This window comes from Pseudorca crassidens, chromosome 14, assembly GCF_039906515.1.
Source record: "Pseudorca crassidens isolate mPseCra1 chromosome 14, mPseCra1.hap1, whole genome shotgun sequence".
Lineage (NCBI taxonomy): Eukaryota > Metazoa > Chordata > Mammalia > Artiodactyla > Delphinidae > Pseudorca > Pseudorca crassidens.
The window spans coordinates 1,371,622-1,393,662 of NC_090309.1; the positions used below are offsets into that span (position 1 = coordinate 1,371,622).

The 22,041-nt window shown below is 50.4% G+C and overlaps 1 protein-coding gene across 2 annotated transcripts in view; it reads right to left on the reverse strand.

Moving 5' to 3' along the window:
• The window catches only part of LIMS1 (LIM zinc finger domain containing 1), a 94,444-nt gene that overhangs the window by 50,442 nt on the left and 21,961 nt on the right, over nucleotides 1–22,041 (reverse strand). Inside the window, exon 1 of one of the 2 annotated variants that reach the window (XM_067703998.1) lies at nucleotides 14,054–14,371. The exons of the other annotated variant lie outside the window; for it this stretch is intronic. The gene's annotated coding sequence lies outside the window, so the exon portion shown is untranslated. Of the gene's footprint in view, nucleotides 1–14,053; nucleotides 14,372–22,041 lie in introns of those variants that run through there. 2 annotated transcript variants of the gene reach the window in all.

The window sequence follows — 22,041 nt, forward strand, 5'->3', positions numbered from 1 at the left end:
CACTCTGACCCCCTCCTGTCTCCCTGAAGCGGGAGATAAGTCTCCGTGTTGAAGGAGGGAGAAGGACACCCTAATGGCCAGAGACAGGGCAGCCCGTACAAACCAACCCGCGACCTCTTTCGGTGACTAACCCCAGGGCCAAACCGTTCAGATCCTTCACTAACTGAGCATCCACAGCCTACGTTTCTTAGTCCTGTCAATTCCTCACAAATTTATTGTTTGTCTAAAAAAGCCACCTGCTTTGGCCACATCTTAGGTCCCATTTCTGCGAGACCTCCGTGCACAGGAATTGAAACTTGTTTCTTCTTCTCCTGTTCATCTGTCTTGCACCAGTTTAGTTAGTTCAGCAACGAGAACTCCAGGGGGCAGGGGAGGTGTCCCCTCCCCACTGTGGGCACAGAGGCCCTGGGGACAACCCCAGACTAAACACAGGCTGGAGACAGACTCAAACCACGGTCTTCCCGCCTGCCCACTTTCTCCCAGAAATGAGGCAGGAGTCCAGCTGCACCTGGGTCCACGCGGTGGACGGGCCGCCGAGGGCTGGGAAGGAGGCCGAGGTCACTGACACAGACCTTCCTCCTATAGCTCCGGGGGCAGAAGCCAGTTGACGGCGTCAGACTTGAGCCTTGACGTCGCTGAATTCCTGGACTCCTTGGAGGCTGTCTCCCTTCAGGATACGTGTGATGACTCAGGCCAAGTGTTTGGGGAAAGAGGCAAAGATTCTAATGAAAAGGGGTGTTCTTGAGACCAAGTATGTAGTTGGACAGCAACAGGGGACCTGACGGGGGCCCACGTCCCCAGCTCCCGGTCTGCCGTCCCTCCTGGTCTGACAGCCTTCCCAGTGTCTGTCAACAGGAAAGTGCATGTAACAAGTCGTGACCCCTTCCTGGAATACCACACTGCTACAGAAGAAAAATAATTCACTAAAGCTGCACAAATCCACACGGATAAACCTACCTAAGAACCGAGAGAGTGAAAAAGCACAGCTTGCACAGTATCACAAAGAGCACACACTATTTAAAATCTAAAACAAAATAAACAACCCCATGAGTGCTAGGAACACACAGTGTGTAATAAAAGGATGAACAGGAGAGTGGTTCCCTCGCAGAGGAAAAGCGGGAGGGAAAATCATCGGAACGGGAAGTGTACCAAGGGCTCAACTGTACTTGTAATGTTTTATTTAAGGTGGTGATGGGTATTGGGAGGCTCTTTCTATTGAATTCTACACCTTCATTTAAAAAAAAAAAAAAAAGGATGAAGATGCAGAGCAGACGTTCTCTTAGAGCAGGTTTGTAAACCCCCAAGTTTCAAAGCACCACTTCTGCCACCATGTGGCTTCTCAGGGTATTACATGCACATGATTTTCAGGAAATGGAAGTCTAAAAAAGGGCATTGTTAATCCTCAGGTGCAACGTCACAGGAATGTAACCCACTGCGAGAGCCTGAGTGTCCACCACTCGATACGTAACCAACACTAAAAGCCTTTCTTACCACTTCTGAATGATGCTTAATAACACAGAAGACAGAAAGCATCACGCTAGGTGCAAAAGAATGAAACTGGACCCCTATCTTACACCATGCACAAAAATTAACTCAAAATGTATTAAGGACTACATGTAAGACCTGAAATTATAAACTCCTAGAAGGAGACATAAAGGAAAAGCAACTTGACATCTGTCTTGGCAACGATTTTTTTGTATATGACACCAAAAGCACAAGCAACAAAAGCAAAACTCAACAGGTGGGACTACATCAAACTGAAAAGCTTCTGTCCAGCAAAAGAAACAATAAAAAAATAAAAAGGCAACCTACAGAATGGGAGAAGATATTTCAAATCACGTATCAGATAAGGGGTTAATATCCAAGATGTATAAAGAATGCATACAGCTCAACACCAAAAAAACAAAAAAAGAATCTGATTTAAAAATGGGCACGAGGGCTTCCCTGGTGGCGCAGTGGTTAGGAATCCGCCTGCCAGTGCAGGGGACATGGGTTCCATCCCTGGTCCGGGAAGATCCCACGTGCTGTGGAGCACCTAAGCCCATGCGCCACAACTACTGAACCTGAGCTCTAGAGCCCGTGTGCCACAACTACTGAAGCCCGCACACCTAGAGCCCGTGCTCCGCAACAAGAGAAGCCACCGCAATAAGAAGCCTGTGCACTGCAATGAAGAGTAGCCTGACCGGGGCCCACGTCCCCAGCTCCCGGTCTGCCGTCCCTCCTGGTCTGACAGCCTCCCCAGTGTCTGTCAACAGTATTGTTAATTGTTGTTATACCCCCGCCGCAACTAGAGAAAGCTGGCACGCAGCAACGAAGACCCAACACAACCATCCATGAATGAATGAATGAATGAATAAATAAATAAATAAATGAAAATGGGCATGAGGGAATTCCCTGGCAGTCCAGTGGTTAGGACTCGGTGCTTTCACTTCCGTGGACCTGGGTTTTATCCCTGGTCGGGGAACTAAGATTCCACAAGTCGTGGGACGCAGCAAAAAAAAAAAAAAGGCACCAGACCTGAGCAAGCCATTTTTCTTTCTTTCTTTCTTTTTGGCCGTGCAGCATGTGGGATCTTAGTTCCCCAACCAGGGATCGAACCCAGGCCCCCTGCATGGGAAGCACGGAGTCTTAACCACTGAACTGCCAGGGAAGTCCTTGAACAGACATTTTTCCAAAGACATACAGATGACCAACAGGTACACAAAAAATGCTCAACATCACTAATCATCAGGGAAATGCAAATCAAATCACAATGAGCTATCACCTCACACCTATCAGAAATGCTATTATCAAAAAGACAAGAAGGGACTTCCCTGGTGGCAAAGTAGTTAAGACTCCTCCGCACTCCCAATGCAGGGGCCCGGGTTCGATCACTGGTCAGGGAACTAGATCCCACATGCATGCCGCAGCTAAGAGTTTGCATGCCACAACTAAGAAGCCCGCCTGCTGCAACTAAGACCTAGTGCAACTAAATAAATAAATATTTAAAAGAAAAGACAAGAAATAACAAATGTTGGCAAGGATGTGGAAAAAAGGAAACCCTCCTGCACTGTTGGTGGGAACGTCAATTGGTGCAGCCATGATGGAAAAGAGTATGGAGGGTCCTCAACAAACTAAAAATAGAACTGCCATGTGACCCAGCAATTCCACTTCCGGGTCAATATATCTGAAGGAAATGTAATCACGATCTCAAAGAAATATCTGTGTCCCCTTGTTCACTGCAGCATTATCCACAATGACCAAGACATGGAAACCACCCAAGTGTCCATCGCTGGATGAACAGATAAAACCACACACACACACACACACGAGTGTTAGCCATAAAAATGAAGGACATCCTGCCACTTGCAACAACATGGATGGTCTTTAGGGCATTACACTAAGTGCAATAAATCAGAGAGAGACAAATACTATACGATCTCTCTTACATGTGCAATCTAAAAGCATTGAACCCATAGAAACAGCGTAGAAGGGAGGTGCCAGGGGCTGGGGAGTGGTGGGGCAGAAATGGGGAGATGCTGGTCAAAGGGCACAGAGTTCCAGTTACGAGAGGAATACGTTTTGGGGATGTGATGTCCAGCATGGTGACAACAATTAACAATACTGTATACTTGGAGATCATGAGAACAGTTTTTATGTTCTCACCAGCACAACAAAATGGTAACTATGTGAGGTCATGGGTGGGTTAATTAACCTTATTGTGGTAAGCATCTTGCAAAACTATACACGTCTCAAATCATCACATTACACACCTTAAAATTACACAATGTTATACGTCAATTACATCTCAGTAAAGCTGGAAAAAGAAAACGTTTTTTGAAACATTATGCTATGAAGCCCAAAGATAATGGGAAAGTTATTGGACATAAACTGTAGAAAAAAAAGGATGCATGTAGGCTACATCAGAGATAAGAGGGTTAAATGAGTCATAAGGCCAGCAAAACCAGGTGAGACGGGCCGGCTTCCAGACACAACTACCTGGTAGGTGAATGAAGACCTCTACTCCAAACCCAGAAGTGAAGAAGCAGGAAGAACACAGTAAAAAGAAACCTGTCCACAGCATGGACGCTGACGCGCAGAACGTAGCACTTTTAATAGCAAACTTTACCTGAGATGAGCACCAACATCCAGGTTAGAGAGAAGCAAACCTAAAGCTCATACACAGTGGTCTTAACTAGACATGTGGGAACACGTCCTCGTGTGAGATTATTTGCACAGGTGCACTTATTTGGTGGAGGGAGCAGACAACTGGCTTAACTGCGGTCCATTCATCCCTGGGGGGGAGGGCGTGCAGTGGCGCTCGCCCGACCCCGCATCCTGACCAAGCTGCGCCTCGCCCTCCGCTGCCCCCAAACCCCCAGTCGCCCTCAGCAGCCCCCTTCTCACCAGCCCAGCCACTGTGCGGAAGGTCACGTCGCCCCTCCCTTCGTACGCACGCCCTCCCAGGCCCCCCACGCCACCACCGCACACCCCGCTGTCCCCCGGTCCCTAGGCCCGCCCTTCTGCGCTGGGCCAGGCGTGGTCGGTCAGCCTTGAACTCAGATCCCAGCCTGGGCAGGGGCTTACTGGAGAGTTTTTCTTCCTAAGGGATGGTTATACCCATGCCCCACGGAGCTACTGTGAAAAGGACGTGGATTAATGGAGTAATAAGCACATTGGGAGTGCTCGATGAAAAACAAGTATCACATCATCATCGATACTTCTTTTCCTCACTGCTGTCAAAGCTGTATTTTTTTTGCAGAATATGGGCCTCTCACTGCTGTGACCTCTCCCGTTGCGGAGCACAGGCTCTGGACGCGCAGGCTCGGAGGCCATGGCTCACGGGCCCAGCCGCTCTGCGGCATGTGGGATCTTCCCAGACCGGGGCACGAACTCGTGTCCCCTGCATCAGTAGGCAGACTCTCAACCACTGCGCCACCAGGGAAGCCCTGTATTTTTTTTTTTTTTAAATGCAAATCTGAGCATATTATGTTTCAGTTCGGAAGACGATGTCTATTTTCCAGGGGGAGAAGTCCAGAGACCCTGGTGTCGCAGGAGACATAAGCCTTCACCACCTCCTTACCTGCGGCCTCACGTTCAGCCACTTCTCCCTCCCAGAGTCCACACGCTCTGCGTCTCCCTCCTGTGATGAGCTGCCAGACACCCCTGCCCCACTGGGCTGGTAGCAGATCTGGATCCCCACACGGTTCCACTCTGTGGGGACTCGCAGAGCTCCTGGAGGGGCTCCTGCAGACAAATCCTCCCCACGGCACCTGCCACACTGTGATGCTCGGAGGCAGCACACAGTGGGTCCACAGAAAAGCCTGCTGAACGACTGACGTTTGGAAACTTCGCAGAAACACAAGGATGTTGATCGATTTTTTTAAAAGTGTCTCACAAAATTGTGATCCTTTTTCTTACTAACGTATACACGACCGTAACTGGAGTTTACCCCAAAGAGGTGCGTGATTCATGGGGACAGTTGGCTGGGTGCTGGGAAGGTGAGCAGCTTCCCATAAAGAGGCTCTCCTTGGTGAATTTTCAGAAGCTTAAAAGCTTGACCTTCAGTTTCTGAAGGCTGGCAAGCCCGTTTTGTCAGTTTGTCCAAAGTGGATGCGTCTCAGCAGTTGTGATTAACACGTGTAGAGCGGATGTGAAAACCAGGAATCCAGGCTGTAACCACCAGGCCAACGAACACACTCAGCTTGCATGACCAGCCCGTCCCCTTCCGGGTGCAGACCAGGTGAGAAGTCAGATCACCGTCAGAAGGTTTGTCTGGTGGGCGTCCCGGGGCATCACACGAGCTACCAGGTTTGCTGCGGGGGAACCTGGTGCTCAGGCCTCACCTGTTTCCTTCTGTTTCTTTCTACATTCAGTCACTCCATCCCTCAAGGTGACTACAGGTCTCTGTCCTGTACTGATTTCAAAGTCTGACCTCCTTCCTTCCTAAACTGCTCTTGGGCTCCTCACTGCTGTCCCCGAGTTGACATGGGCACAGAGAACCTGGGGACCGACGTCGGGACCATCCTTCACGACATAACCTAAGTGAGGCATCACTACAGCCCAACATGAAACGTTCCTCTGCTGACATTTAACCAACACGCCTGGCAGGTGGCAGGTACACAGTAGATAACTGTGGATAAAGAGGAAAAGGCGGACAACGTAGGATATCAAGAGGAATAAACAGAAGTTTCAAAAAGAAAAAAAAATTTTTAATACAAAATATTTGACATTTTGAAGGGGCACTTTCAGCTCAATACACACAGGTTTTCTAGGATGCAGGCAATATAAACCACCTCAGGCTAATTTCAGCAGAAGAGGTACTTAAAAAAGGATGTTGGGCTATTCACAGAACCTCCAGGATCAACAAGGCACTGAGCTCGTAATAGCAAAGAGAGCCCCCTGCCCACCGGCCGGACAGTCACAGATCTTCCCCAGGCGCAGACAGAACCGCAGGGGCGTCTGGCCCCCCAGCCCGGCCCCGCTGCAGCCACGTCCTCTAGGAATGATGGCAGGCATCCCTGCCTGCACCTCTGAATCCGACAGCCGGCAGTCACGCCTGGTCTCAGCTGCACCCGGGGCTGGCGAGGCCGGGGCGGGGGCTCAGCACCTCAAGTGGGAGCAGGACTCAGCATCCCCGGAGACTCACCAGATGGAGAAATCAACAAACAATGGGATTCCATTAAAAAGGAATGATGTAAATTAACCACCACTCCCAAACAAGAACAAACACAAACCTCCCCCCAGGGGAACTGCTCTCACCTGGTAGAGGTTCACAGCTCTGACTGCCACGTGCTGACAAGATTCGGGTGGCCCCGCAGCTCTACAGACACCCCAGCCCCCCCGCCCCCACCCCGCACCCTGGTCCTTGGTTGGCTCCAAGGAGCAGTGGGCAGGCGGCTCTGATGAGTCTCCAGTTTTCTTCCAGGACAGGAAGGAAGGAAGCTAGTTCATGCTGGTTACAAGAAATCCACTTGTGAGGATGGCGACCAAGAGAAGACTTGTTTCGATGTAGTTAAAGTATGTCACTACCTAGTCATTTCCACAGAACTGGATTTAACTTGCGAGGATCTGAACGCAGTGATGTCTAAAACCTGACAACGTTAAACAGCGTCTTCACGATTGCTAACCTCCTCCGCCGCAGGGTCAGCAGACCTTTCTATAAAGGTCAGAGCGAGACTACTTCAGGCTCCGAGGGCCACACGGCCTCTGTCACGACTTTTCACCTGATCCTGTGGCTCAGAGGTGGCCCCGGACGACAGCAGACAAATGCTGCGCTGCGTCCCAAGACTGATGTTTAGGTTTCGTGTAATTTTCACGTCTTCTTTTCATTTTTTCAACCATTTAAGAACATCGAAACCATTCTTTGCTCACGGGCTGTGGGCCGGATTCATTACCCTGCAGACTGAACCACATCTGGCAAACTCACTCAAAGCACCATTTACTGGAGAGCCGCGAGAAAACAGATTTTTCTTTATAAGATGCTAACTCCTCAAGCAAAATATCCGACCCCACTTCCCCAAAGCGAATGCCCCGAAGAGCCACAATCACAGCCTCCACAAGGACGAGGGCGGAATTACAAGAGGAAAACAGACTCCCAGCTTCCACTGCGCCTGCACACATGACAGCGTCAACACGGGGTCTGACCCGCGCACACGCGCCTGGCCGGGGCCTCACTCCCCACGGGACGACCTGCCCAGAGAGGAAGGTGACAGCTGCGGAGTCGGGGAAGAACAGGGAGTGCTGTGCTCGGGGCAGACACACCTTCCTCTCCCCAAATCGCTAGTGTCCAACAATCAGGACTCCATCCCACGCAAAATTCCAAACTGGGTGTTTTATCATCACTGACCTGCACCGAGATGCTCACCGCCCAGCTGCTCCGTCTTCAATCTCTCCTTCTAAGTATAGTACTAATCAATTTTTCCTTTCTCCCAGCTTATAAGAAGCCATAAGTTTCCTTCAATTCTATTAAAGCTGTGATAAAAAAAAAAACATCTGGCATACTACTTTAAACTAAAACGTTAAGGATTGAAACTATAATTCCCCAGAACATTTTTACTTGACAGTTACCTTCATTATTCTGACCAACAACATGGAAATACCACCCACAACGGGAGGTATTTTTTAGCAGAAAGCTTTCTTTGCGCCTCAGATCACATGTAAGACCCACCTGGTGAAAAAATCCACTTGTAAAGTAATAAATTTGGCGAAAGTATATATTTATTTTGGTTCATTGTGAATCTGATATACTGGAAAATGACTAGTTGGAGGGTCTTGAGCCAGCTTCTTACACATCAGGTCCTGATTCTAACATGCCTGCCCCGCAGGGCTGAGGCAGGGGTCAGAGGTGACGTGCATCAGGTCCTAATTCTAACATGCATGCCCCGCAGGGCTGAGGCAGGGGTCAGAGGTGACGTGCATCAGGTCCTGATTCTAACATGCGTGCCCCGCAGGGCTGAGGCAGGGGTGAGAGGTGACGTGCATCAGGTCCTGATTCTAACATGCGTGCCCCGCAGGGCTGAGGCAGGGGTGAGAGGTGACGTGCATCAGGTCCTGATTCTAACATGCGTGCCCCGCAGGGCTGAGGCAGGGGTCAGAGGTGACGTGCACAGCCTCACACGGGGCAGGTACCCATAACTGGCGGTTATCACCATAAACAGGACGTCTAAGAAAGAGCTTAGAATTTAATGTGTAGAACATGTAGGAGAAGGCTTTAAAAGAACAGTATTTCTGTTTGCATTATGGAAAATGAAGAAAAAGAAAACGTGCGCAAAGAAATTCTTCTGGTTGTGGAAGTGGAAAGACAGAGCCTGTGTGTGTCCCTGTCTCTCACACGGGCAAACACACACATACACAGGCACCTGCCGGAAAGTACCAGACCGCTCTGTGCTAGTGAATTTGCAGCTTATTGAGTTATCAAAATTCACAATATTTTAACTGTCCTATTTAATACAAGGCTTCTAAAAAAACCTCAGAAATGCAGTTGCCATTACAATCGTGTGTTGTGGTAGAGGCTGGGAGCACGAATAACCTGACGTTATAAGAAAATTTTCGTGTACGTGCTTCCGTGCATTTTTCTGTGAAGGTCTATAAGCCTCAGCGCCCCAGAGTGCTCTGGACTAGTAAGTCCAAGTAAGACGGTAACGACCCATCCAACTGCTCCAAGCACCTCCAGACTCTTTCCTCCACGCCCTCATTGTGCGCACCCCTACCAGGGATACAGGACAGGAGACTGAACCCACCCACATGTTATGTAATCATTTTACACTAAGCTAAGCTTCCTAAAGGGTCCGCCACGCCCCCACCCCGTCTGCACAGTGCTGTCATCAGGCACACCGTCACCTCCAGGGGATGCTACCACTGACGCGACCACCTGATCTAACATAAAACTCTCATCTTCTCACCTGTGCGACTGAGAAAACTGCGTGCGTCTTTCCAACTGGTTTGGCCAACCTACCGCTGTGGCGTGTCAAGGCTGAGAGAAGGGGCTGACAAAGCCAGAGTGATGGGGGGCAGGGGGAGGTCTCCTGCCTCAACAAACAGCCCCTCAGCCTCTCCAGTAAGTTTCAACTGTGAACCCGCATTCTGGAATATGACCCTGTGGGGTGGATTAAAAAGGCTGAGTTTAAGGATCATTTTCTGGACTTCGGAATTGAGGTTCAGTAAGATTAACTGCCCCCCCCAAACAAGCAAAAACACCTAAAGTGAGGGGACTCTGCTCTGGCCACTCGGCTCTGTTAACTTTAATTAGAACAAATTATTTTTGGTGTCCTGGATAGAGAGGATGCTTAATGATGTACAATCGCTAACCCTTAAAGGCTGCACATCGTTAAAAAGTATTTTACGAAAAGAGGGAAAGTAAGTTGTATTGAAAATCCTCATCTTTGCAGAGAATTGCCAAAATAAATAATTATTTTTAAAGCTATATTTGAGGTATATATTGAAGACTAACATTGAATAATAACTTATTTTTTTGCCCTTTTTTCTTATCTCAGCGCATCCTCAACAACTCATTTATGAATGGGAAAAAAATGAGGCTCTAAATCCTAACAAAGTGATGTCTCTTGCAGGAATAGAAAAATCCATCCTAAAATTCACAGCAACTTCAAGGAACCCCAAAAAGCCAAAACAATTTTGAAAAAGATGAAGTTGGAGGTCTCACACTTCCTGATTTCAAAACTTACTACAAAGTTCCAGTAATCTAAATAGTGCAGTGCTGACATAAGGACAGACACACAGATCAATGGAAGAGAACGGAGGGCCTGGGAATAAACCCTCACAAATATGGTCAAATGATTTTCAACAAGGGTGCCAAGGCCACTCAATGGGGAAAGTGCAGTCTTTTCAACAAATGGTGTTGGGGAAAATGTATATCCACACGCAAAAGACTGAAGTTGGACTCTTAATCTCATACTATAAACAGAAATTAACTCCAAATAGCCCAAATAAAACTCTTAGAAGAAAATATAGGAGAAAAACTTCATGACAGTAGCTTTGGTTATGATTTATTGGATATGACACCACAAGCACAGGCAACAAAAGTAAAAACAGACAATGGGAACTACACCATCATTATAAACTTCTGTGCATCAAAGGACACAATCAACAGAGTGAAAAGGCCACCTACAGAATGGGAGAAAATATTTGAAAATCACGTATCTGATAAGGAGTTCATATCTAGAATCTATAAAAAACTCACACAACTCAACAACAGAAACCAACCAGATTAAGTGGGTATAGAGGGGAAAAGACTGGAAGACAGAAGTAAAGTGGGGCAAAGAGGACAAAGTAGGCAGAACCACAGGAAGAAAAGGAGGAAGGGGAAATTCCAAGAACATTTAAAAATACTTTCTGCTTTGCTGGAAGAGACGTGTGCACTGTGGTGGATCTCGCCCGCAGAGGAGCTGAGATCCGTGGAAATTCCCATGTAAGGACGCCTGCTTGTGGCTGTTTCCGCAGGCGGACGCTACAGCTGCTCATCTGAGTAAGGCATTAGGCATCTGGAGGAAAAGATTCTTTGGCACCAGTGTCCATATATACATTAAAGGCTGTGGTTTCCATTCTTAATGGCCAGTAGATTTGCCAAGACAAGTCATGCCGCCCAAGTATGTGGTTCAGCGCCTGGCAGTCAAGGTCTCACAGTTTTCCTGTGGTCACTGCTGGCAGTGGAGACTGAGGCCGCGTGACTTTACTGCTCTCCACGAACGGCCCCTCAGTCAGGAATGTGCTCACACGTGCGGTGACGTTCTGCCATCCGTAAATGGGACCTTTCTATCTCAGGCGAAGCTGCTTCCTGCCCACCCAGAATCCCTCCCAAGGGCTTCAAACAGAGCTCTACGTTTAGATGAGTCTCAGTAACCTCTCCTTAGGTCTACGCTGTGCAGCTTGGTAGCTACCAGCCACACACAGCAACTCAGGGGAGGCGAGTCCAAACTGAGGCATGCTGTAAGTGTAGAATACATTCAGGATTCCAAAGATTTAGTTCCCCAAAGCCTAAAGCATCTCAGTAATTGTTAATGTGACCACAGGATGTATATAGTTGGGACACGATAATAGTTTGGCATTTTGAGTTAAACCTAACATATTATTCAAGTTAGTTTCACCTGTTCCTTTCTGCACGTGGCTGCTAGGAAAACTTAAACTACACAGTGGCCGTGGCTCACGTGACATGTTATTGGACAGGCCGTTCTAGATAAGGTCACAGGCCCCGTTTAAGGAATCAAGAAATGTGGCCCAGAAATCATCCTGAGGCCAAGGCACTGAAAACTCAGGCGACCCCGTCCAAACTCAGGGTAACAGGAGCCTTTGATTCCTTTCACTGTAACCGCACGGCCCGGGGTGGGGCTGGGAGGGCAGCCTGGGCTGGGACCCCTACCCTCATCAGCTGGGGCAGGTTCGACTCCGGCCGTAACGCGTGCACATGAAGCTCCCTCGGGGGTTGCCAAGGACTAGAACCAAAGGAAAGCATTTCCACAGTCAGCATGGGGAAGCGCGTTCTCAGTAAGGGTGCTGCCCTTTCCTTTAAGGTCTTAGAAATCCTGTGGACACGCTCAGTGGCTGATTCAGTCACCCCGGGGTTAGTCAGAGAGCCTGGATCCTGAGTCTCTTTTTTCCTTCCTCTCCACTCCAACCACATCCATGGAATTCAGCCTCACAGGGCAGGGCGTGTGCAAAGCTTCCCGGGCGAACCCATCCCCTCCCACAGCTGCACTGCCGGCTCCGGTCCTCCGTCAGCTTCTCCCACCTCCTCGCGCTGGTCCATGAACTCACAAATCAGTACAATTAACTCCAAACTTCTGGTGGCGGCTCATGTTCTCCTTAGGACCGTTATTAATAACTGGCTGCTACCGCCCACATTTAAGTGTAGCTCTGCCATAACTGTAGCTACTTCCTGCCCACGCCTGCAGTCTCCTAAGACGCATGGATACGTCTTTTATTCACCACAGGGTCTGATCAGATGCACCACAAATGAAGACCTTTACAGTGGCCTGAGAAATAAGTAAAGTCAGACTCAACACTGACTTTCAATTACTGGCCAGGCCAATCAGGATTACAAGGAACGAAAAGCACCCTAAGATATCCTGACTTGGCAGTCTGGACTTTATTTCTGGCTGGTTTGTGGAAAAGCCGCTTTTATGATTTCCTTGCAGCTGTTGCTAGCAACGTGCTGGGCTGGCAGCCCCGACTGGATTTCCTGCTTCGGTGATGCCATTTTCTGTTTTTTTTTTTTTTTTTGCGGTTCGCGGGCCTCTCACTGTTGTGGCCTCTCCCGTTGCGGAGCACAGGCTCCGGATGCGCAGGCTCCGGATGCACAGGCTCAGCGGCCATGGCTCACGGGCGCAGCCGCTCTGCGGCATGTGGGATCTTCCCGGACTGGGGCACGAACCCGTGTCCCCTGCATCGGCAGACGGACTCTCAGCCACTGCGCCACCAGGGAAGCCCCTTGCTATTTTTTTTTTTTCGATGATGCCATTTTCTTATTCTCCACCCAACTTTCCCCAAATATTCACCATCACTTATTACGAGTGCCAACCCTTCTGAAGGTCTGGCTTAAGGAAGCTCACTGTGCGTGGATCCCTCCCAAAAGGACAGCAAGGTCAGGTCGGGGCAGGGGGAGTGGAGGGGGAACTGCAGGATTGCCCCCCAACCACGCCCCTTTAGAGAAGGTGGAGGAGGGGCAGGGCAGAGGCAGGAAGGGGAAGGGAAGAGAGGGGAGAAGACTGAAGGAGGAAAAGGCCAAAGGAAGAAAGAGAAGGTCTGTGCAGCAGCGGTCGGGCTGCGGAGGCTCTGAAGAGGAGAGATTCTCAGGTGCTAAACAGAACGCGGTTCCTTCCAACCCTGAGACACGCTCAAATGGTGCAGAGTAGGGCTTCCCTGGTGGCGCAGTGGTTGAGAGTCCGCCTGCCGATGCAGCGAACACGGGTTTGTGCCCCGGTCTGGGAGGATCCCACATGCCGCGGAGCGGCTGGGCCCGTGAGCCATGGCCGCTGAGCCTGCACGTCGGGAGCCTGTGCTCCGCAACGGGAGAGGCCACGACAGTGAGAGGCCCGCGTACCGCCAAAAAAAAAAAAAAAAAAATTCATGTAATAAAATGCCAAAAAGCATCCCTAAGGTCTTTTATAGAAAAAGTCTCTGCAGGACCATAAACTCTATGGCACTGAACATTATCAAGGTTGTTAATATTTTCTCTGCAAACATAGAGTATAACCTCCCTTTCTCACCCACCCTTGCTGTGAAACCCATAAAACATACAGTTGCTTTTACAGACATTTGACAATACACACCCACAGGAAGTAACAACCACATCGTTGCCCTCTGCAGCAAGAAGCAGACATTAGCACGGCCAAAGGCTACTAGGAGACCATTCTGCTACTGTACTTGCAAGTTTAGACCAGTGTCTTTGAGGTTTGCTTTCAAATGACTGAGAAGGACAGGTCAGGGGGGAAACAAACCCAGAAACACAGCAGAAGCCTGCGACTGGCTGCTCTGGGCCGTCACCTCCACTGCTCTGGAGGCCACTGCCCATCTTCTCCCCTGCACACGCATGGCCACACCTCTGCAAAGAGGTCCTTACCTGCTGCCTCCAGACTCAGGAATGGGGGACCCCTCTCTGTGCGTCTGCCCTTACCCGCTTCATTTATCAGGGCTCCAGAAGCTGGGTTCCCATCACAGCGAGCTATCTTTAAAGCTCCTGTTTCCTACACTGCACAGAACTTCCTCATCTCAACTCAGTGTCTGTTGCCCCGAACTATATTTAAGCTGATGAAGCCACATCAGGGTTCTTCCTGCACGCAGTCGAGCCACGTGACAGTGTTACACGATAACCCCGCAGCCCTGAAGCAAGACAACACCCCCAATGTCACAACTCACATCCTGTTGGCTTGTTTTACATACTTTACTAAGTCAAGAAGTTCATCCACAAACTTACTGAAAGCGCTTGTAATATGCAGGAAAATATTGAGGAAAATAAATAATAACTGGTCAGCACGCAAGGAGCTGAACCCCTTTGGGTCTTGACGACACCTTCACATGTGAACTGACCGAGCATCTCTGAAGCCTTCTCTGGCACATCAGGTCAAGCAGCTGGTCTTTATTCATCTTTCTGGTGATGTGGCCCAACCCAGAGCCGGGCGGCCGCCCTCTGTCAGGCCAAGCGGTGGAAACTGCTCCTTCTGTCCTGGCTGACTCACAGCCAGGGCCGCCTCGTGCCAAGTTTCCACGGAAGAATAAAGGGGTCTTTGCTGGAGATGCAGGAAGAACTCGGGAGCCACTAGGTCAACCTTTCTGCAAGAACACGGCTTCCCCACCGGGATTCACCGAGAACACAAGGCCGGTCCTTAACCGCCTCCTTTACTACAGAGCAGATTCCTGGGTTACAGGCCCTGAGGCTAATCTTTGAAAACAAGAAAACAACCCATGGCCTCTGCTTGTCCTCCAGCATGGCAGGCCCCTTGCAGGGCATCTGACCTCAGGGGGTCTGGCGCCTAGTAGGCAAGCCAGAGCAGAGAAAGCTCTGAGATTCGGGGCTCAGCCCTGAGCTTCACCCTGACCCTCAGGACTGGTGGGGATTTCTCACACGATACACGCACAGTAAACTTCCAGCCAGGATCTTCCTCTGGGGTCTTCCCTGGTGGCGCAGTGGTTAAGAATCCGCCTGCCAATGCAGGGGACACGGTTTCAAGCCCTGGTCTGGGAAGATCCTATGCACCGCAACCAAGAGTAGCCCCCGCTCGCCGCAACTACAGAAAGCCCATGAGCAGCAACGAAGACCCAACGCAGCCAAAAATAAAATATAAAATAAATAAATAAACCTTAAACAAAAAAAAAAGGGAGAATCTTCCTCTGGCCTTGATTTTTACGCCCTTTCAGGAAGCGGGCAGTGCAGGCCAGTCTGTGGGGAGAAACAGGCCCTCGTCCCCAATTCCTGCCCCAGACACAAACCCTGGGAAGCAGCCAGGATCTCTCTCAGGAGGAGAACAGAACGGAAGTCTCAGGAGCTGCAGCCCCAGGATGTGGAATTCTCCCTAAGAATGTAGCTTACGCCGCTGCAGTTAACACCCAAGAGGGGAACGCTCACATCTTGGCCCCATTCGTGACTGATCACAGGCACCGCAAAGGACACCCACAGGGTGTGTGGGCAGGATGTCCAGCCGGCCACCTGGAGCCCCTCCTCCTTTCCAGATGGTTCTCTAAGGGCAGCCCAGTCGTTCTCCAACTCTCTGCCGTCAGGAGACACCTCTTACCTTTTAAAAGACAAAACCAGGAGGCCGTTCTCAATCCTTCCCTCATGTTTGACTTTATAAACAAGGCTCCCCAGCAAGTCCCAACTCGATTCCCTCAGCCTCCAGACGGCCCCGCCCGCATCAGGGTCACCCATCACTGTCTCCTGCAGGACCCCTTCCACTCCCGCCTTTAGGAGAGAGAAGCCCCCTTTCTGGCCCCACTGTCTCCCCGTGACCCCCATCCTCACGGCTCTACTACCTCCTCTGCGCCAGCAACGCCAACCAGACCCCCCCAACTTCACAGTCAGGCACCAAACTGTCTGCGGGCTACTTCTACGCGACATCCTCACCAGCAACTCAAAGCCCGGAGGATTAAATGAAACTGCCCGCGCCGGCGCCTGCACCCTCCGGGTGAGCCTCCTGTGGCCCGGCCATGCGCTCCAGCCACTAGCCGGTGAGCTCCCGGCCACCCGTGCCTTCCTGTCCTCAGAACCCCCCCCCCCCACTTCTGCTCAGTCTGGCTCCTGAGCAGTTTTCCCATTTCTTCTCTCCTACGTCACCGTTGTTGGACCCCTGCTGCCCGCCTGGCCTGCGATTCCCGGGTGCCCGGATCGCGTGCCCGGCCGGTACCTGTGATCAACCCCCAGAGACCCGGCCAGCAAGGACTCCCCAGGAAGCGGGTCCCTAACCAACCGGCTCCGCTCAGCACGGAAGCTCACCTGCAGCCCCCGGCCCACCCCGCCCCCATCCTCTTCTCTGGACACTCCCGCCACTCAGGCAGTGCAGCCCGGCAGCTGCACACGCGCGCGTACACACACACACACACGCGCGCACGCACGCACACGCACAGACACACACAGGCACGCGATGCGGGGGGCTGCAGCGCACACTGGACTCTCGGCCAGGAAGATCCTCCCCACGTGCCCTCACCGACATCCCTGCACACGGCGGGGGCACCGGGTTCGCAGGACCCCGACCCTCGCGCTTCTGCTGCACGGCTTCCTTTCCTGCGCTCCGGGGAGCTGGACTCCCGCCCGTCCAGGCCCTGGGCCCATGCCTGGCACACACTGGGCACTTGGCAAAGTTCAACGAAACCGAGCCTGTAGGAGGGGTGGCGGTTTGAACCTCTTGGATGAGGACGGTGGTGCAGGTGGAAATTCCAGACTCCTTACGGCCCCCAGGGAGAAGCGTCAGAAGACAGCCGCGGAGGTCAGAGCACAGCCGCCACGTTAAAGCCTGGTTCTCAAGAACAGGATGCCTCTCAGAGCGGGGACAGGGCTGTCACCCTGGAGCTGGACAGGGGCTGCAGCGCACAGCGGTGCCTGGTACACCCGCAGGCGGACAGCAAACAGGGCGGCCCACAGCCGAGGCCCAGCATCCTCCACCAGGTGGAGCTTCCGCTCCGTGTCACCCCTGCCTCAGGCTGGACGCCTGGTAACGGGACCCGTCTTCTCCGTCTGGCCGCGGCCAAGCTTGTGTTCTCCTTGGCAGGCCTCACACAGACAGAAAGCAGTCAGGTTAAATGCCTTCCACGGGGTACCCCTGAGTGCACATGGATCGCGTTCCATGTCCTTGCATGTCTTTCCCTCTCTGCCTTTTAAAAACTCTGGAGTAATTTCACCCAACTTGTTTTACTCAATCTATCAAGTGCTACTGAATCTCTCCATCTTTAAATACTCTTCTTAATCCTGACTATGAAACCGATTTATAACCCCCCAAATCTGTCATATTCATCCCTATATAAGCTTTCCCTGAGGTCTCTGCTCTATTTCACTGGAAAAAATATTAGTTTGCTTTACCAGCCATCTCTCATTTAAAAACAAAAAAACAAAACAAAACAAAAACCTTTCCAACAGATTGTAATCAATGTCTTAAAGGCTTTGAGCTTCTAAATAGGATAAAAAAGAAATTAATACCACTTATGAGAGTAAAGATTAAAGGAAAATCCAAGCAAACTTTGCTTCACTCAATTGACAAATCTCAGGGCATTCCCAGAAAACTCAGTGTTAATTAAAACTGTGTAAAAGTACTCTGTGATCATATCTAAGATAAAAGTATGTGCTATGCTCAGAGAATTATAAAAACGTTTTTCCCCTTTTTGTTTTAACTTGAACCACAGTCCTGTGGATGCAAACTTTGTGACATCCAGCATCGCTGACATTATCCTGCATCCCTGGCCCCATCCAGCATCCCTGATCCCATCCAGCAACCCCGGCCCTAGCCAACTCCATATCTACATGCCCCAAACCATCAAGGTAACAAAAAATGACCACAAGTTCCCAGTGGCTCCTTAGGGAACAGCTCTAGCCTCACTGAGAACTACTGACCTGGAGGATTTTTGAGGCCATCAAGCTACCTAACGGCAAAAGCGCTGACTATCTGAGGGACCCTCTGTTGCAGGCCTCCCCTCCACCCCAACCCCCTGCTCTGCCTGCCCCTCCCCCACCGAGTGCAGACGAACGTCTCACTGGCCTCGGCCCAGTCCCTCTGCCCCCTGAGGCAGGTGTCCTGTTAGTGTCGCCCTGCAGTTTCTCCTGTCCTGTTGGCACCTCTTTGGGGCTGGGTTTGGCTACAGACTCAAGAATGTTGTATCCCACATTATCCAAGCAGCCCCCCTGACTCTCAGGAAAGACTAAACAACCCTGGGGACTCAGATTCTGACTTCTCGATAGTCATTACAGATCAAAACATACAATTCTTTAGAGGAAAGAGGGCCTAAGAGGAAAAGGGAGCACAGGAGGGCGCAGCTGCACTGCCCCGCCCACAGGTCAGCGTCCTGTCCAGACCCTCAGCCCCACGACGGCAGGACCATGAGGCCGCGGCGGAACAAAGTCCCCGACAAACTCCCCGGAGGGAAGGGGTGAGCTGAGGACATCGGGATGGCTACAAGGCCGGGAACAGAGAGGGAACCATGCTGGGTGGGCGTGAGTGCGGAGCCAGGCCTGGCCGCACAGGCGTCGGGCCAAGCTTGCTGCCTCCTGTTGCCCCTGTCTGAAGAAAGGTTAGTTCTCGTTTTTATCCTATGTCTGCAAATGTATAAAAAAAAAAAGGGAGGCATGGGTGTGGTTGGGGGAGGGGTGAGGAGGCCAAGCACAGAGGATCTGGGGGCAATAAAAACGCTCTGCATGCAGAGGCCATAACGGTGGATGCACGTCATTACACATTTCTCAAAAGCCACAGCACGTACCACGCCAAGAGTGAACCCTAACGTAAACTAGGGACCATGATCTATCAAGGTAGGTTCATCAATTATAATAAATGCACCATCGGGGGGGAGTCTGGGCGGGGGGGGCAGGGGGTGTATGGGAAATCTCTGCGCCTGCCCCTCAACTTTGCTGTGACCCTAAAACTACACTAAAAAATAAAGTCTTTAAGAAAAATTAGCAAGGCTGTAAAAACTGAATGATACTCAAGTAGTCCCCAACTCAAGCATCAAAAATTTGAAGCCAATTCTGTTTACAATTTTGCCATTTCCACAGGAGCCATATCATAAATTTCATTAATAAAATCATGACCAACCCACAAAAGCTTGCTCAAGTCCAAACTGTAGCTGAAAAGGGAGACGGCATAGCAGCAATCCAGGGATGATCACTTCGGACAAATTATGTCACACTCCTCGTCTGTAACACAGGTACGGGAATCACCCGCCATGGGAATTTCATGTGGTGTTCAAGTTCAAGTGAGAAGGTTACACCCGACAGTCATGAGTGACAACCCCCCCGAACCCAATCCGGGGCCGAGTGACAGGCAGAGGGGAGTCCAGGGTTCAGCAGCCTGGACCACGGGTACAGGGTCTGTGTGGAAGGGGGGGTCCTGGGCAGTGGGAGAGGGGCCAGAGGGAAAAGAGCCCCCAGCCAGGGCGCCTGTCGACACAGAGGAGAGGCGTCTGCTAAGTACGGGTCGTGGTGAGCAGGGAGCGCCTTACACAGCCCGTCACTGCCAAGTGCACATGCAAGAGCAACACCAAAAGGTTTCCAGAGCTTCAATCATCTGTTCTCCTGTGAAAAGTCTCTCCTTGATGTTATCTAGCTTTCTACGGCCCCTAGAGAAAGTTCATCCACTTAAAAATGGAAATTCAACCACAAAATTCATGTATTCTCTACCCTTAGGAAAAAGATATTCAAAGCCTTGGAAAATATCAGGACCTAATCCAAAGCAAAGTCCACAAAGAGAGAGGACTTTCAGCCTAATTCCCTGACACACGTAAACTGCACTCCCAAATGGATTTCCACTGTATTTGGATTCAGGCATCTTTTAAACCAGGAGCATGGAGACTGAATAAAGACTTTAAAGCATGATAAAAAAAAAAAAGCCAAATTTGAGTTCAAACCCAGATCAGCCACCTACTACCTGGGAGAAAGGTCTTTAACTTCACTGAGCTTCTCAAAAACCTCTGGGAGCCTCACCATCACTGCTGGCTTTGATGGTGGTGGTGGGGGGGGTCTCTCCTCTGCCCCTTCGTATCTTTGCTCAGAGGTCATGGCGGTGAAACCTTCCCCGACCTCCCACCCCAGACCTTCCTCTAACTTACGTCTCTACCCATCACTTATCACCATCTAATGCGTCTCATTTGTTTGGTTATGATCTCTCCCCACAACAAAGACATAAGCCCCCTGAGTATGGGGAGTTTCATCTGCTCTACTTCCTGCTGTATCCCCAGAGACTGGGACATACCTGGCCCAGGGTGAGGTTTCAGACATATTTAACTGAATATGTGAACTCAAGTGAATTAATTCACCCCTCCGCTGAGAATCATACACTGTGTAATCAAACAGAATTTTATTCCAGAGATGTAAGGATGGTTCAATATCAGGAAATCAATCAATGTGATACAGCACATTAACAAAATGAAGAATAAATATCATATGACCATCTCAGTAGATGCAGGGAAAGCCTTTGAGAAAATTCAGCATCTATTCATGAAAAAGAACCTCTCAACAAAGTGGGTACGGAGGGAACATACCTCAACATAATAAAGGCTGTACATGACAATCCCATAGCTAACATCATAAAAATAAAAATGTTTTGCACACTGACCGGCACACAGTAAGTACTCAACTATTGTTAGTTTCCTTTCAGTTCCCAAGTCAAGATAATTGGCCAACAGCTGCTGAACACTCCAAGTGGGAAACTCTAACAGCATGGTCAAAAGATCACTCTACCCAGTGAAACAAACAGGAAAAGCAGAGTTGCCTATCACAGTACTACTCAGTGTAGCTGCGACCGTGAGAGTTTCTTTTCAACCTACAGTGAGATCAGCGCAGAAGTTGAGAACAGGTATAAAGTTACTAATTTGACAGAGAAATTTCACATCTTCTGAATCTAAAAAGAAAAAAATTGAGATTTGTACTCATATGATTTTTTTTCACTTCATTTTTCTAGTAACCCATTTTTATTGTCTTTTACAGAAGCATCGGTCCACAATGGACCGGAATTTTTTTTTTTTTTAAAGAAAAGCCTCACCCTTCACTACAGTCTGGAAAGCACTGGTCACGCACACCTGCCGGGGCCCAGGAAGCCGCAGAGAACCAGCAAAGCTCGCTCGCACTGCATGTGCGGAACTGCAGATCGGGCCGGGCTCTAGGCCAAGAGAGGATGGACGAGGGGCGGGCGGAGACGTAGGCTCGGCCAGGAGCTGCCTCTGGGGTCCAGGCGGGTTCCAGAACATAAGAGAATTCCCTAAGACAATGTTTCTCAGATTCTCCTATGACTGCAGTGGCAAAGGAATCAGAGGCCCGGGGGGAGAGGATGACAAAGGAGCACGAGGGGCCTTGGGGCTGATGGGCTGCAGGGAACCACCCTGTTGGCAGAGATGATGTCACGAGGAAAAACTGACAGTGTGAAGCTCAGTACGCAGCTTACGTGCGCCAGTTACACCCCAGTACAGGGAAATTCCTGGAAGGCGAAGGAGAGACATAAGGCACAGAAGATGGATGCGAACTCAGGTCAGGATGAACAGGCTGCGGTTCCTCAAGTCCTCCGTCCCCAGCAGCTCTGATGGGCCACGTGCAGCACCGCCAGCGCGCAGACATGAGCTGCAGCGCACTCGCTGCTCGTGTGTCTGTGTCTCATCATGGTTTTGCACCCGCTGCACTAGATTCACACTGTCCGGGAGAACTTCACCCTTTACCCACCTTTTCTAACAGGTAAGCGTCAGTGGTGACCCTACAGGTGACCCTGTAGGTTAAGGGTCCTTAACCTACAGGCAGGCTGTTGGTCGGATCTGGCCGAGCTCCCGAAGGACACACGACTCCGAGGGAGACCTTCCCCGTCGGCCACTTGCAGAACTGTCTCTGGGCTGCCTGCCCCTCCACCCCCGGAGCAGCTCCCCCAGATGAGG